The sequence below is a fragment of the Staurois parvus genome, unplaced genomic scaffold, assembly GCF_062004578.1.
Source record: "Staurois parvus isolate SC_StPar_1 unplaced genomic scaffold, SC_StPar_1.0 ptg000370l, whole genome shotgun sequence".
In the NCBI taxonomy this organism is placed as follows: domain Eukaryota; kingdom Metazoa; phylum Chordata; class Amphibia; order Anura; family Ranidae; genus Staurois; species Staurois parvus.
Genome location: NW_028318166.1, coordinates 118,523 through 132,088, shown reverse-complemented (window position 1 = coordinate 132,088; position 13,566 = coordinate 118,523). Strand labels below are relative to the sequence as shown.

Below are 13,566 nucleotides of genomic sequence, written 5' to 3'. Positions count from 1 at the left end.
TGGGGCCCCTGTGTCCTTGCCCAAACTCAAAAAAGCCTATGAAAGGTACCAGGGGCATCTCATGGGGCCCCCTACTGACCCCGGGCCCTCGGGCAGTGCCCGAGTTTCCAAATGGTCAGTCCGCCCCTGGACACTAGTCATTCATGTCATCCTTACACTAATGGCCCCTTCCTGTTCCAACAAGACATTTTGGACAATTTCATGCTCCCAACTTTGTGGGAGGAGTTTGGGGATGGCCCCTCCCTGTTCCAACATGACTGCCCCCCAGTGCACAAAGCAAGGTCCATAAAGACATGGAGGAGCCAGTTTGGGGTGGAGGAACTTGACTGTCCTGCACAGAGTCCTGACCTCAACCCCATAGAACACCTTTGGGATGAATTAGAGTGGAGACTGCGAGCCAGGCCTCCTCCCCCGACATCAGTGCCTGACCTGACAAATGTGCTTCTGGAAGAATGGTCCAACCTTCCCATAGACACCCTCCTAAACCTTGTGGACGGCCTTCCCAGAAGAGGTGAAGCTGTTATAGGTGCAAAGGGCGGGGCCAACTCAATATTGACCCCTACGGACTAAGACTGGGGGGGCCATTAAAGGTCATGTGCGTGGAAAGGGCGGGGCCAACTCAATATTGAACCCTACGGACTAAGGCTGGGAGGCCATTACAGGTCATGTGTGTGGAAAGGGCGGGGCCAACTCAATATTGAACCCTACGGACCAAGACTGGGGGGCCATTAAAGGCCATTAAAATGTATTCACTACTAAAATACTGCATGACTTAAAGTGTTACTAAACCCCGGACCCCGCATTCACTATATCTGCACTCCCCGGACCCCGCATTCACTATATCCGGTCTCCCCGGACCCCGCATTCACTATATCCGGTCTCCCCGGACCCCGCATTCACTATATCTGCACTCCCCGGACCCCCCATTCACTATATCCGCTCTCCCCGGACCCTGCATTCACTATAGCTGGTCTCCCCGGACCCCGCATTCACCATATCCCCTCTCCCCGGACCCCGCATTCACTATATCTGGTCTCCCCGGACCCCGCATTCACTATATCTGGTCTCCCCGGACCCCGCATTCACTATATCCCCTCTCCCCGGACCCCGCATTCACTATATCCGCTCTCCCCGGACCCCGCATTCACTATATCCGCTCTCCCCGGACCCCGGATTCACTATATCCCCTCTCCCCGGACCCTGCATTCACTATATCTGGTCTCCCCGGACCCCGCATTCACTATATCTGCACTCCCCGGACCCCCCATTCACTATATCCGCTCTCCCCGGACCCCCCATTCACTATATCCGCTCTCCCCGGACCCTGCATTCACTATATCCGCTCTCCCCGGACCCCGCATTCACTATATCCGCTCTCCCCGGACCCCGCATTCACTATATCCGCTCTCCCCGGACCCTGCATTCACTATAGCTGGTCTCCCCGGACCCTGCATTCACTATAGCTGGTCTCCCCGGACCCCGCATTCACTATATCCCCTTTCCCCGGACCCCGCATTCACTATATCTGGTCTCCCCGGACCCCGCATTCACTATATCTGGTCTCCCCGGACCCCGCATTCACTATATCCCCTCTCCCCGGACCCTGCATTCACTATATCCGCTCTCCCCGGACCCCGGATTCACTATATCCCCTCTCCCCGGACCCCGGATTCACTATATCCCCTCTCCCCGGACCCTGCATTCACTATATCTGGTCTCCCCGGACCCCGCATTCACTATATCTGGTCTCCCCGGACCCCGCATTCTCTATATCCGGTCTCCCCGGACCCTGCATTCACTATATCTGCTCTCCCCGGACCCCGCATTCACTATATCCGGTCTCCCTGGACCCTGCATTCACTATATCCGCTCTCCCCGGACCCCGCATTCACTATATTCGCTCTCCCCGGACCCCGCATTCACTATATCCGCTCTCCCCGGACCCCGCATTCACTATATCCGCTCTCCCCGGACCCCGCATTCACTATATCCGCTCTCCCCGGACCCCGCATTCACTATATCCGCTCTCCCCGGACCCTGCATTCACTATATCCGCTCTCCCCGGACCCTGCATTCACTATAGCTGGTCTCCCCGGACCCTGCATTCACTATATCTGGTCTCCCGGACCCCGCATTCACTATATCCCCTCTCCCCGGACCCTGCATTCACTATATCCGCTCTCCCCGGACCCCGCATTCACTATATCCGCTCTCCCCGGACCCCGGATGCACTATATCCCCTCTCCCCGGACCCTGCATTCACTATATCTGGTCTCCCCGGACCCCGCATTCACTATATCTGGTCTCCCCGGACCCCGCATTCTCTATATCCGGTCTCCCCGGACCCTGCATTCACTATATCCGCTCTCCCCGGACCCCGCATTCACTATATCTGGTCTCCCCGGACCCCGCATTCTCTATATCAGGTCTCCACCGGACCCTGCATTCACTATATCTGCTCTCCCCGGACCCCGCATTCACTATATCCGCTCTCCCCGGACCCTGCATTCACTATATCTGCTCTCCCCGGACCCCGCATTCACTATATCTGGTCTCCCTGGACCCCGCATTCACTATATCCGCTCTCACCGGACCCCGCATTCACTATATCTGGTCTCCCTGGACCCCGCATTCACTATATCCGCTCTCCCCGGACCCCGCATTCACTATATCCGCTCTCCCCGGACCCCGCATTCACTATATCCGCTCTCCCCGGACCCCGCATTCACTATATCCGCTCTCCCACAGTACACAATACATGGAAATGCAATTATTTTAGTAAATATAAACTGCTAAATCCCTTTTCTCATCAGCAGTATATAGCAGTCTTGTGACTTCTATCAGTGTCCGGCAGAGCACTGGTTAATGCTGGTAGGAGGAGTTTTCTTTCTACTCTACGAGGATGCAGAACCCCTGACCTGTGCCTGGATTGTCCCTCTGCTGATCACATGCACTCTCCCATCACTAGTTTTTGCCATACCTTGATTTTGTCTCGAAGTGTCTCGAAATCGTTGCACGATCACCGGAAATATTTTAATGATAACGGCAGATTTAAATGTGTGTTGAAATGACCATTTGGAAGCTTGTGCAATGGTGACAACACAAGAGCACAAGTTGGAGAGTGTTGTCACCCTACAACAGGAAGTGGCCTTCATGGCAGGATCACCAAGTAATATTTTAACTCCTCGCCCTCCTGGCTGCAACTAGTGCGAGCCGGACCCGGTGCCTGGCTGCAACTAGTGCGAGCCGGACCCGGTGCCTGGCTGCAACTAGTGCAGGTCCTGACCAGGCCATTTTTTGCGTTACGGCGCTGCGGTACTTTAACTGACAATTGCGCGGTCATGCAACGCTGCACCCAATTGAAACTTATGTCCTTTTCTCCCACAAATAGACCTTTCTTTCGATGGTATTTGATCGTCTGTGCGGTTTGTATTTTTTGTGTTATAAAAAAAAACCACACTTTTGAGGGAAAAAAACAATATTTTGGACTTTTTGCTATTAAATATGTCCAGTAAAAATATTTGAAAAATAAAATTTTGTCAAATTTATACCAAAATATATTCTGCTCCGTGTCTTTGCTAAAAAAAAAATCCCAATACGTGTAAATTAATTTGTTTACGTGAAAGTTATAGCGTTTACAAATGGCGGTATAGATACTGGGATTTTTTTTTTTTACTAGTAATGCCGGCGATCAGTGACCTATAGCGGGCCTGCAGCGGGCATTCTGACACCGAGTGGGAACTGACTTGGTGTCACTGACATCCTCAGTGACACCAATACAGTGATCAGTGCTAAGAAAAAAAAAAAAGCACTGACACTACTGATGGCACTGGGCAGGAAGGGGTTAACATGTGGGGCAATCAAAGGGTTAACTGTGTGCAGGAAGTGTTTTACTATGTGGGCTGTGTGCTTCACTGTAATCACACTGCTCTGGATGGCTGTGCAGTGTGCCCGAGCTGACAGGGAGTAGGACTGTTAGTAAACAAAACAGTCCTCCTCCCCATTGGAAATCGGAAATCACAAGGCGCCGGCGAGCAATCACCGCCCGGGACCTGGTGATCGACACAAATGGCGGCGCAGGTAGGGCGCATGCGCCCCCTACCCAGAAATGCAAAATCACGCATATATACACCCGTGATTTTGCGCACCCGTGCCACCCTGTAGCAGTATTTCTGCTATAGGGCGGACAGGAAGCGGTTAATAATAACTGCAGATTTAAATGTGTATTGAAATGCCCATTGGAAGCTTGTGCAACAGGGTGACAACAAAAAAAGCACATTTTGGAGAGTGTTGTCACCCTATGACAGGAAGTGACCTTCATGGCAGGATCACCAGGGACCCTTTAACCATTAGCAGCCCATCCATTGTATGCAACTGTGACCAATCACAGCAGGTCACATGACAGTTGTATACAATGGATGGCTTCATTCATGCCATCCATTGTATACTAGTGCCTACCTGTGAATGGTCACAGCAGGTCACATGCACATGTCATGTGATTAGCTGTGACCAAATCACAGCTAAGCACAAAAAAAAAACAAAAACTGAATGAATCGATGTCATTCAGGTAAATGCTTGCTTATAGTAAACCATAGCAATAGCAAAGTAATTCTTTGCTATAAGCAAATTGTGTCAAAAAAAAAAAATACTGATCACTTCCCCAAAGTAGTACAATGTTACTATGGTAACATTGTACTACTTTGGTCATAGTGAAATATGAAAAAAAATCTTAAAAAAAAATAAAAAAAATTTAATAAAAAATTAAAAATAAAAAACAAATATATATATATATTTTTTTTCATACTGTCCCCACTCAGTGTCCCTGATCACCGCCATGCCAGTTACATGATGACGCTGTACTGCACTGGTGACAGGATGTAAAAAAAAATAGTGAACATTTTAATTTTTTTATTTTCCGTAAAATTATGACAAAAAAATAATACAACTTCAAAAAACTCGCCATGCCTGTTATGAAGTACGTCGGACTGTCTACTCTGCAAAAAGGGGTCATTTGGGGGATATATCTGTCCCGTCCTGACATTTGGGGGGATATCTGTCCCGTCCTGACATTTGGGGGATATCTGTCCCGTCCTGACATTTGGGGGGATATCTGTCCCGTCCTGACATTTGGGGGGATATCTGTCCCGTCCTGACATTTGGGGGGATATCTGTCCCGTCCTGACATTTGGGGGATATCTGTCCCGTCCTGACATTTGGGGGGATATCTGTCCCGTCCTGACATTTGGGGGATATCTGTCCAGTCCTGACATTTGGGGGGATATCTGTCCAGTCCTGACATTTGGGGGGATATCTGTCCCGTCCTGACATTTGGGGGATATCTGTACCGTCCTGACATTTGGGGGGATATCTGTACCGTTCTGACATTTGGGGGATATCTGTCCTGTCCTGACATTTGGGGATATCTGTACTGTCCTGACATTTGGGGGATATCTGTACTGTCCTGACATTTGGGGGATATCTGTACTGTCCTGACATTTGGGGGATATCTGTACTGTCCTGACATTTGGGGGGATATCTGTACTGTTCTGACATTTGGGGGGATATCTGTACTGTCCTGACATTTGGGGGGATATCTGTACTGTCCTGACATTTGGGGGATATCTGTACTGTCCTGACATTTGGGGGATATCTGTACTGTCCTGACATTTGGGGGGATATCTGTACTGTCCTGACATTTGGGGGGATATCTGTACTGTTCTGACATTTGGGGGGATATCTGTACTGTCCTGACATTTGGGGGGATATCTGTACTGTCCTGACATTTGGGGGGATATCTGTACTGTTCTGACATTTGGGGGATATCTGTCCTGACATTTGGGGGATATCTGTACTGTTCTGACATTTGGGGATATCTGTACTGTCCTGACATTTGGGGGATATCTGTACTGTCCTGACATTTGGGGGGATATCTGTACTGTCCTGACATTTGGGGGGATATCTGTACTGTCCTGACATTTGGGGGGATATCTGTACTGTTCTGACATTTGGGGGATATCTGTCCTGACATTTGGGGGATATCTGTACTGTTCTGACATTTGGGGGATATCTGTACTGTCCTGACATTTGGGGGATATCTGTACTGTCCTGACATTTGGGGGATATCTGTACTGTCCTGACATTTGGGGGATATCTGTACTGTCCTGACATTTGGGGGATGTTAAATCTAAATTATGATTCGGCATTTATATTGATGGCAAGCTTGCAAAATATTTGGTTTTTATGATTAGTCATAATTAATATTAATATGTGTAAGTGGTCTGTGACAAATGGTAGTATTTACTATTCTTCAATTATAGCTGAGACCAAAAGATATACAAGTTAAGCTGAAATAGTATATACCAGTTGAAAGTTGAGTAGACTATATTTAGAGATAGTTGGTTAGAAGTATTTGGTAGTTATGTCAAGGTTATTAGAAGTGACTTACTATTACATTACGTATTTTCTGTGTATATTTAGTATACGTCTCTAACACTGATACATATATAGTTTAGTGATTATACATTGATATATTCTTAAGCTATACTATCTTTTAAATATATAGCTAAGGGTTACATCATTGGTACATCAGCATACATATGTTCCTGTCCATCAAACATCATATGTATAGCATCTTTCCCTTTTATGAATTGGCTTTGCTAAGCAGTAATACTTTCCATAGAAGGTATTATGATCACTAACTATGACGTACATTTGCCTCATAAAAGACCATCGGAACGGACAAGACACACACTCACGCTCACACACACTCTCTCTGATACACACAAGCTACATGATTCCTGCATACACACGTCTGAGAAGCTGCAACAGGTGCATACTGAGATCACTTCCAGCTACAATTTAGTCACATCCGTCTTCTCCTCCTTCACTAAGTCATTGGAAGGACAGCATGGAGCATGGAGCACATGGCAAAGACCGAACAGCCATGACAGATAATGGTGACTTTTTCTTTGAACTTTCGTTTGTCAGTTTTACAGTAGTTGTATCTACATGGAACTGTTCATAATACGCTTTACATTGTTTATTTGACACCATTGTGTTATAGAATAAAATCACACTTCATTTTTTATTACAATGGCTCTTTCATTCATAATCGCCTCAAGATACTAGAAGCAGTATTATATGTGTCTAAAAATCTAACATTTTGGTGAGCCAGCCACCGCCGAACGTTTTTTCTACGGTTTTTCCCATACCTTGTTAAGGGGGAAAAACGCACGATTCTGTGATTGTCAAGTTTTGGGAAAAACACGGTGAAAAGTACCTAGCAGAACAGGCGATTAAACAGACTTTGACGAGAATTCCAGTGATTGAGCCGGGTCAAACGAGAAAATCTTCTGATTACGGTGAGTAACAATTATGGAATTTATTGATGACTTAGTTAATGAAAGCAAGTTAGAATTTAAAGATGTTTCTTTATATCCTGAAGACAGTCAGCTATGGCACTACATGTATAATGAATGTTTACAGGTCAATATTCAGATAGATAAATCTAGATTTACTGTGCACAGACAACGTAAAAAGATATCTAACATCTTAAATTTAGTAAGAATATTCAACAAAATGATTTTGAATGTTGATTTATCTGTTAAAAAAACTTGTACATTAAAACAGACAGAATGTAGCACTGTACAGCATGAAAATTTGTCTCAAGATGCTCCTAGTTGCCCAAACTGTGACATTTTCTGTAATTACATAGAAAATCTTGAGGAACAAATTGACTCAGAGACAAATCTTTTGTTAAGACTGCAGAATGACAGTAAACAGGTTGCCATGATAAACACAGATGACAAACAGAGTGATTCAAAACCAGAGCCACGCCTGTCCGCTATCTCTGAAAGTTCGGATATTGACTCTGATGACGAAACACAAATTAAACATAAAGAATTGTTATGTAAAACTGCAAAACTTAAGTTGCAAATACATAATCAATTAATGAAAGTTTTAAAAGACATTCCTGCTTATGATCCAGATAAAGATATCTATAGCAACATGGAAGTATATGAAATGCATGTCAAATGCCATCAGATTTCAGATCATGACATAAATTATTTATTTCCGATGTGGCTCCCAATTAAATTTATGTCTCGAATTAAAAATTCTGTTGTTAACGATAAAGATCAGAAAAAACATAATGACGCGACAGACAGACTGCGACAATTGCTGTTATGTTCAACAGGTGAAGACGTACCTTCTGTAGAAATGCTCGACTTACTGCAGACTACTGCTGACGAAGACCCTTTTGAATTTAAAAGCAAGTTTTCCAAAGCATATAAAATTATATTTGGAGTAGAAAATGAGGAAGACTCAGCTATGATCAAAGCTTTTGTAAAGAAATTCACATATTTAGACCCAGTAACCATTGTCATAGCCGAGGAAAAACAAAATTTGAATGATATAGTAAGTTTCATTGATAGAATAAGGAGAACATTGAAAAATAGCAATATCATTTATGAGGTGGCTGCGCTTCAAAGTGACAAAAATAGTCAGATTACAGTTCTGCCAGGAACTACAGGTCCCAGTAAGAATGACAACGACAGATGCAAGCAAGCGAGTCATAATGAGGATACCACATGTTTTCACTGTCATAAACAAGGTCATATCAGGCGCCATTGTTGGAAGTTTAAATTTGAAGCACAAATAAAGAAACTGGACATAAAAAGTGAAAAAGCAGCTTTTGTACAACCTGCTGTGTTGTTGAATGATGAAAGTTTAACTGAATTGCCTTATGCCTCATCAGTTAAACAAATTCACACTTTGACTAGAAACAACTGTTCTGACAACAGGGTGAGAAGGGCTGTCACTGACAGAAATGGTTTATTACCAGTTCCAAAAATAGAATCACGTCCACATTCATCCCCGATATCGTTAGAATTTGTCGCTCCAATTGTATTGGATGACAATGGAAGGCCTTTTATAGACGGATTACTAAATGGTAAAAAGATCAGATTCCTAATTGACAGCGGATCTGAGATTAATCTGACCAGAGAAAACGTACCTGTGAAACCAAATTCACCCATGTGTAAAATAAAAGGTTTTAATAATACAGGTCATTCCACTGCTAGACAGGTGCCTAATGTAACATTTGAAATACCTGGGCTAGTGAAAACTAACATTGATATTTGGTATAGTAATGCCACCGAGAATATTCTTGGCATTGATTTTATCAATAAGCAAAAGTGGATTATTGATATTCCGACTAAAGTTATTTGGAGGAATCCATCTAGGCCCAAATCAATGTTAATGGATCCTTCTATATACAGTGATGTTGGTTTCAACTCTAAAATGTCTACAGCACAAAAATGGCCTGATATTGATGGTGATTGTGCTTTACAAGAATTGGTAGAACGTTTTCCAAGTTTGTGGTCAAAATTTAAAAATGACATAGGAACTTTGAAAGATACAGAATTGAATATTGAGGGTAAAGATCCTATACCCCTTAATCAGTATGAGTTACCACAAGAATCAATAGGACCACTTTCTGCCATTATTCAAGAGTTTGTACAACTTGGCATTGTAAAGAAAACACAATCAGTAGTAAATAACTGTATTTGGCCTATCAAAAATGCTGACAATTCATATTCTTTGTCAGTTGATTTCAGGACACTGAATAAACATATTACAAATAACAAAGCAGTTGTTCCTGATCATTCTAATATCAAGTTACATTTAAAGGCCGAATCCAAAGTGTTTTCTGTTTTGGAAATCGATAACAGTCATTTTTCGATCCCCTTAGCTAAAAGTTGTCAATATAAGTTAGCTTTTAAGTTTCAGAAAGAGACCTATCCATTCACTCGATTAGTAGCTGGTTTAGACATCAGTGATGGTATAGTCCATGAGTCCATAGAAAAAATTCTATCACAATTTTCAAGGCCAGAATGCATTTTTCAGCATGTAAATACAATTATGCTAAGTACGCAGAATGTTAACGAACATATTACTCTTTTGTCTGAGCTATTTATGTTGTTACAGGATGCAGGTCTTAAATTAAACCCGGAAAGAGTTCAGTTGATGAAAAGTCAGGTGAAATGCTTTCACATGCAGATCAGTCAAGGAAAGAGACAATTATTACATGAAACAGTCAGAGCTATCACTGCCTTTCCAGTTCCTACAACTCATAAAGCATTGCAACAATTTTTGAAAAACATAAATCATTGCAAAGAGTTTATACATGGTTTCGCAGAGAAAGTTAAGCCATTACATCATCTTTTGAAGAGTAAAAATAACTTAGTTGACCAATGGGGTCCAAATGAGAATAATGCTTTAAAAGTGTTGAAAAAGGATTTGCAGAATGCGCCAGCATTAAGTACAATTGAGGTTTGTTCCAATGCTCCTTTTGTTGTGAAAACTCATGTATCTGATAATGCAATTTCAGTAACTTTGTCTCAATTAAAAGAAGGTAATGAGAGACTAATTAGTTACTTCTCCAGAAATTTATCACTATTGGAAAGAACTTTGACATCAGAGGCACAACAACTGTTGAGTTTCTTTTATGCAATCAAAGCTTCACAAAGCACAGTAAAGTCACATAGTATCATATTACAGTCTCCTGACAGTTCACTAAGAAGAATTCTTGAGGAAGATACATTCAGAGAATGCCGTGAAAAGTATCCTCAGTGGATAAGAGCACTGTTAGCCAAACACATTGTGATAGGTACAGCTGCATCAGACAAGTCTCTACCTCACATTCACAGCAACACATGTATTATTGAAGAACACTCTAACACTAGAGTAATGACATCAGCACAGAAAACAGTTACGCATATTTCTAAAGTTATAGGGATGAGAACAAAGGCATAAACCTTTGTCATCTCTGGGGTGATACAAAACCTTTCTTTGTTTAATAAAACAGGGTTTTGCGGTCATGACCTATGATGAAATATTGCGTCCTGTCATACCTAAATAACACACTACTTTTGTATTCTAGTTTAGGTAATCTTAGACAGGATTAGGACAGTATTTTGATTGATATATAGAAGTTTTCTGTAAAAGGAAATAGGAAGTAATGATACTTCACAATATGTGTTTCAAACTCATACACTGATTGTTCCATAATCTTCCATAATCTTTCATATTTGTTGAAATAGGTGCAAGAATAATGCAATGTTTGTGCCAAAGTAATGATACTGCATTTCTTTACAGAAATGACATCTAAAATCAAACATGAAGCGTAACAATCTCCTACAAGCCAACTTTAAGGAATTTGGACGTTAAAGAAGATTGAACAAGAACTCAATACTTCACACTTGTGACTGATTTATCGCGTTCAACAAAAATGTTTCTACTTTACAGAACTTAAAGAAGATATTATATAGACATAGCATGAAGAAAAGATTCATCAAGAGGAAATCTATTTATTAATGATAAAATCATTTATTATTGATAATATTGTTATAGGTCACATATACATTTTAATGATCCTTTTATTCCGATACTTACATTCATATTGGGATAATATTATTATTATTATTTTTTATTTTTTACATATTCATATATGGAATATTTTTTGGTTAAAACTTCATAGAGTTATTCCAGTTATTAGAATATCTTTTGTTAAAAGATTCAAGAAATATATTACTCTTATAGGAGCAATATAAACTTATGACACATTTTAGAATGGAAAGTATATTTCCGGAGCGTTAAAATATTATACAAATATGGAAATATAATACATTAATTATTATTACATCATTTAATTATTTTTATTATTATTATTATTATTATTACTATTATCATATATCAATTAACATTATGATTAAGAATTTTTAGGAAGAGAAACTAAAGATTAGGTATAGAGTTTTGAAGGAAAGTTATTTTGATTGGTCCAGTTATGAGGAATATATACGATCATTTGGTATAAGACGGTGTGTATGGGACATGAATGAAGTGTGCATTGATTTGGCATTAATTTTAGACTAATCATAATAGGGGGGAAATGTTAAATCTAAATTATGATTCGGCATTTATATTGATGGCAAGCTTGCAAAATATTTGGTTTTTATGAGTAGTCATAATTAATATTAATATATGTAAGTGGTCTGTGACAAATGGTAGTATTTACTATTCTTCAATTATAGCTGAGACCAAAAGATATACAAGTTAAGCTGAAATAGTATATACCAGTTGAAAGTTGAGTAGACTATATTTAGAGATAGTTGGTTAAAAGTATTTGGTAGTTATGTCAAGGTTATTAGAAGTGATTTACTATTACAGTACGTATTTTAATAATAATCTGTGTGTATTTAGTATACGTTTCTAACACTGATACATATATAGTTTAGTGATTATACATTGATATGTTCTTAAGCTATAATTATTCTTTATATATAGCTGAGGGTTACATCATTGGTACATCAGCATACATATGTTCCTGTCCATCAAACATCATATGTATAGCATCTTTCCCTTTTATGAATTGGCTTTGCTAAGCAGTAATACTTTCCATAGAAGGTATTAAGATCACGAAGTATGACGTACATTTGCCTCTTAAAAGTGCATGAGACACAGAGACAGGGGAACACACACTCACTCACACACTAACATGACACTCTAGCATACACACGTCTGAGATGCTGGAACAGGTGCTGCAAGACCAGATCATCATCTCCATCTACTTCCGGCTTCTTTACAAAGTCTAGAAGGACAGCATTAAGGACAAGGACATGGAGCATCGCACATGGCCAGGACAGCCATGACAGATAATGGTGACTTTGTTTTAAACCTAGTAGTTGTCATTTTTACAATAGTTTTATCTACATGGAACTGTTCATAATACGCTTTACATTGTTATTTGACACCATTGTGTGATAGAATAAAATCACACTTCATTTTTTATTTCAATGGCTCTTTCATTCATAATCGCCTCAAGACACTAGAAGAAGTATTATATGTGTCTAAAAATCCAACACCCCCTTTCACCCCCCTTCCAGTCCGGACACTTTCACCCCCTTCCAGTCCGGACGCTTTCACCCCCTTTCACCCCCCTTCCAGTCCGGACACTTTCACCCCCTTCCTGTCCGGACACTTTCCCACCCTTCCAGTCTGGACACTTTCCCCCCCTTCCAGTCCGGACACTCTCACCCCCTTCCAGTCCGGACACTTTCCCCCCCTTCCAGTCCGGACACTCTCACCCCCTTCCAGTCCGGACACTCTCACCCCCTTCCTGTCCGGACACTTTCACCCCCTTCCTGTCCGGACACTTTCACCCCCTTCCTGTCTAGGGAAATTTTCAGCTTTTAGCGCTATCACACTTTGAATGACAATTGCGCAGTCATGCAACACTGTACCCAAATGAATTTTTTACCATTTTTTTGAGACAGATAAAGCTTTATTTTGGTGGTATTTATTCACCGCTGGGATTTGTATTTTTTTTGCTATGTAAATGAAATGTCCAAAAATTTTGAAAAAAAGTTTTTTTTTTTATAAAATTTTGCAAATAAATAATATTTCATCATAAATCTTAGCCAAAATTTATTCCGTTATCTTTTTAGTAAAAAAAAAAAAAAATCCAAATTAGTTTATAAGCAAAAATTAAAATTTTTAAACATTTTT

The 13,566-nt window shown here is 41.2% G+C and overlaps 2 long non-coding RNA genes across 2 annotated transcripts in view; one reads left to right on the top strand and one right to left on the bottom strand.

The window, feature by feature from the left end:
- Positions 1 to 13,566, bottom strand: part of LOC149456211 (uncharacterized) — a 28,982-nt gene that overhangs the window by 14,669 nt on the left and 747 nt on the right. The gene's annotated exons all lie outside the window — the stretch shown is intronic.
- Positions 6,182 to 12,849, top strand: LOC149456212 (uncharacterized). The gene is made up of 2 exons (XR_016313945.1): positions 6,182 to 7,361; positions 11,158 to 12,849. It is a non-coding gene; the product is annotated as an uncharacterized LOC149456212 (long non-coding RNA).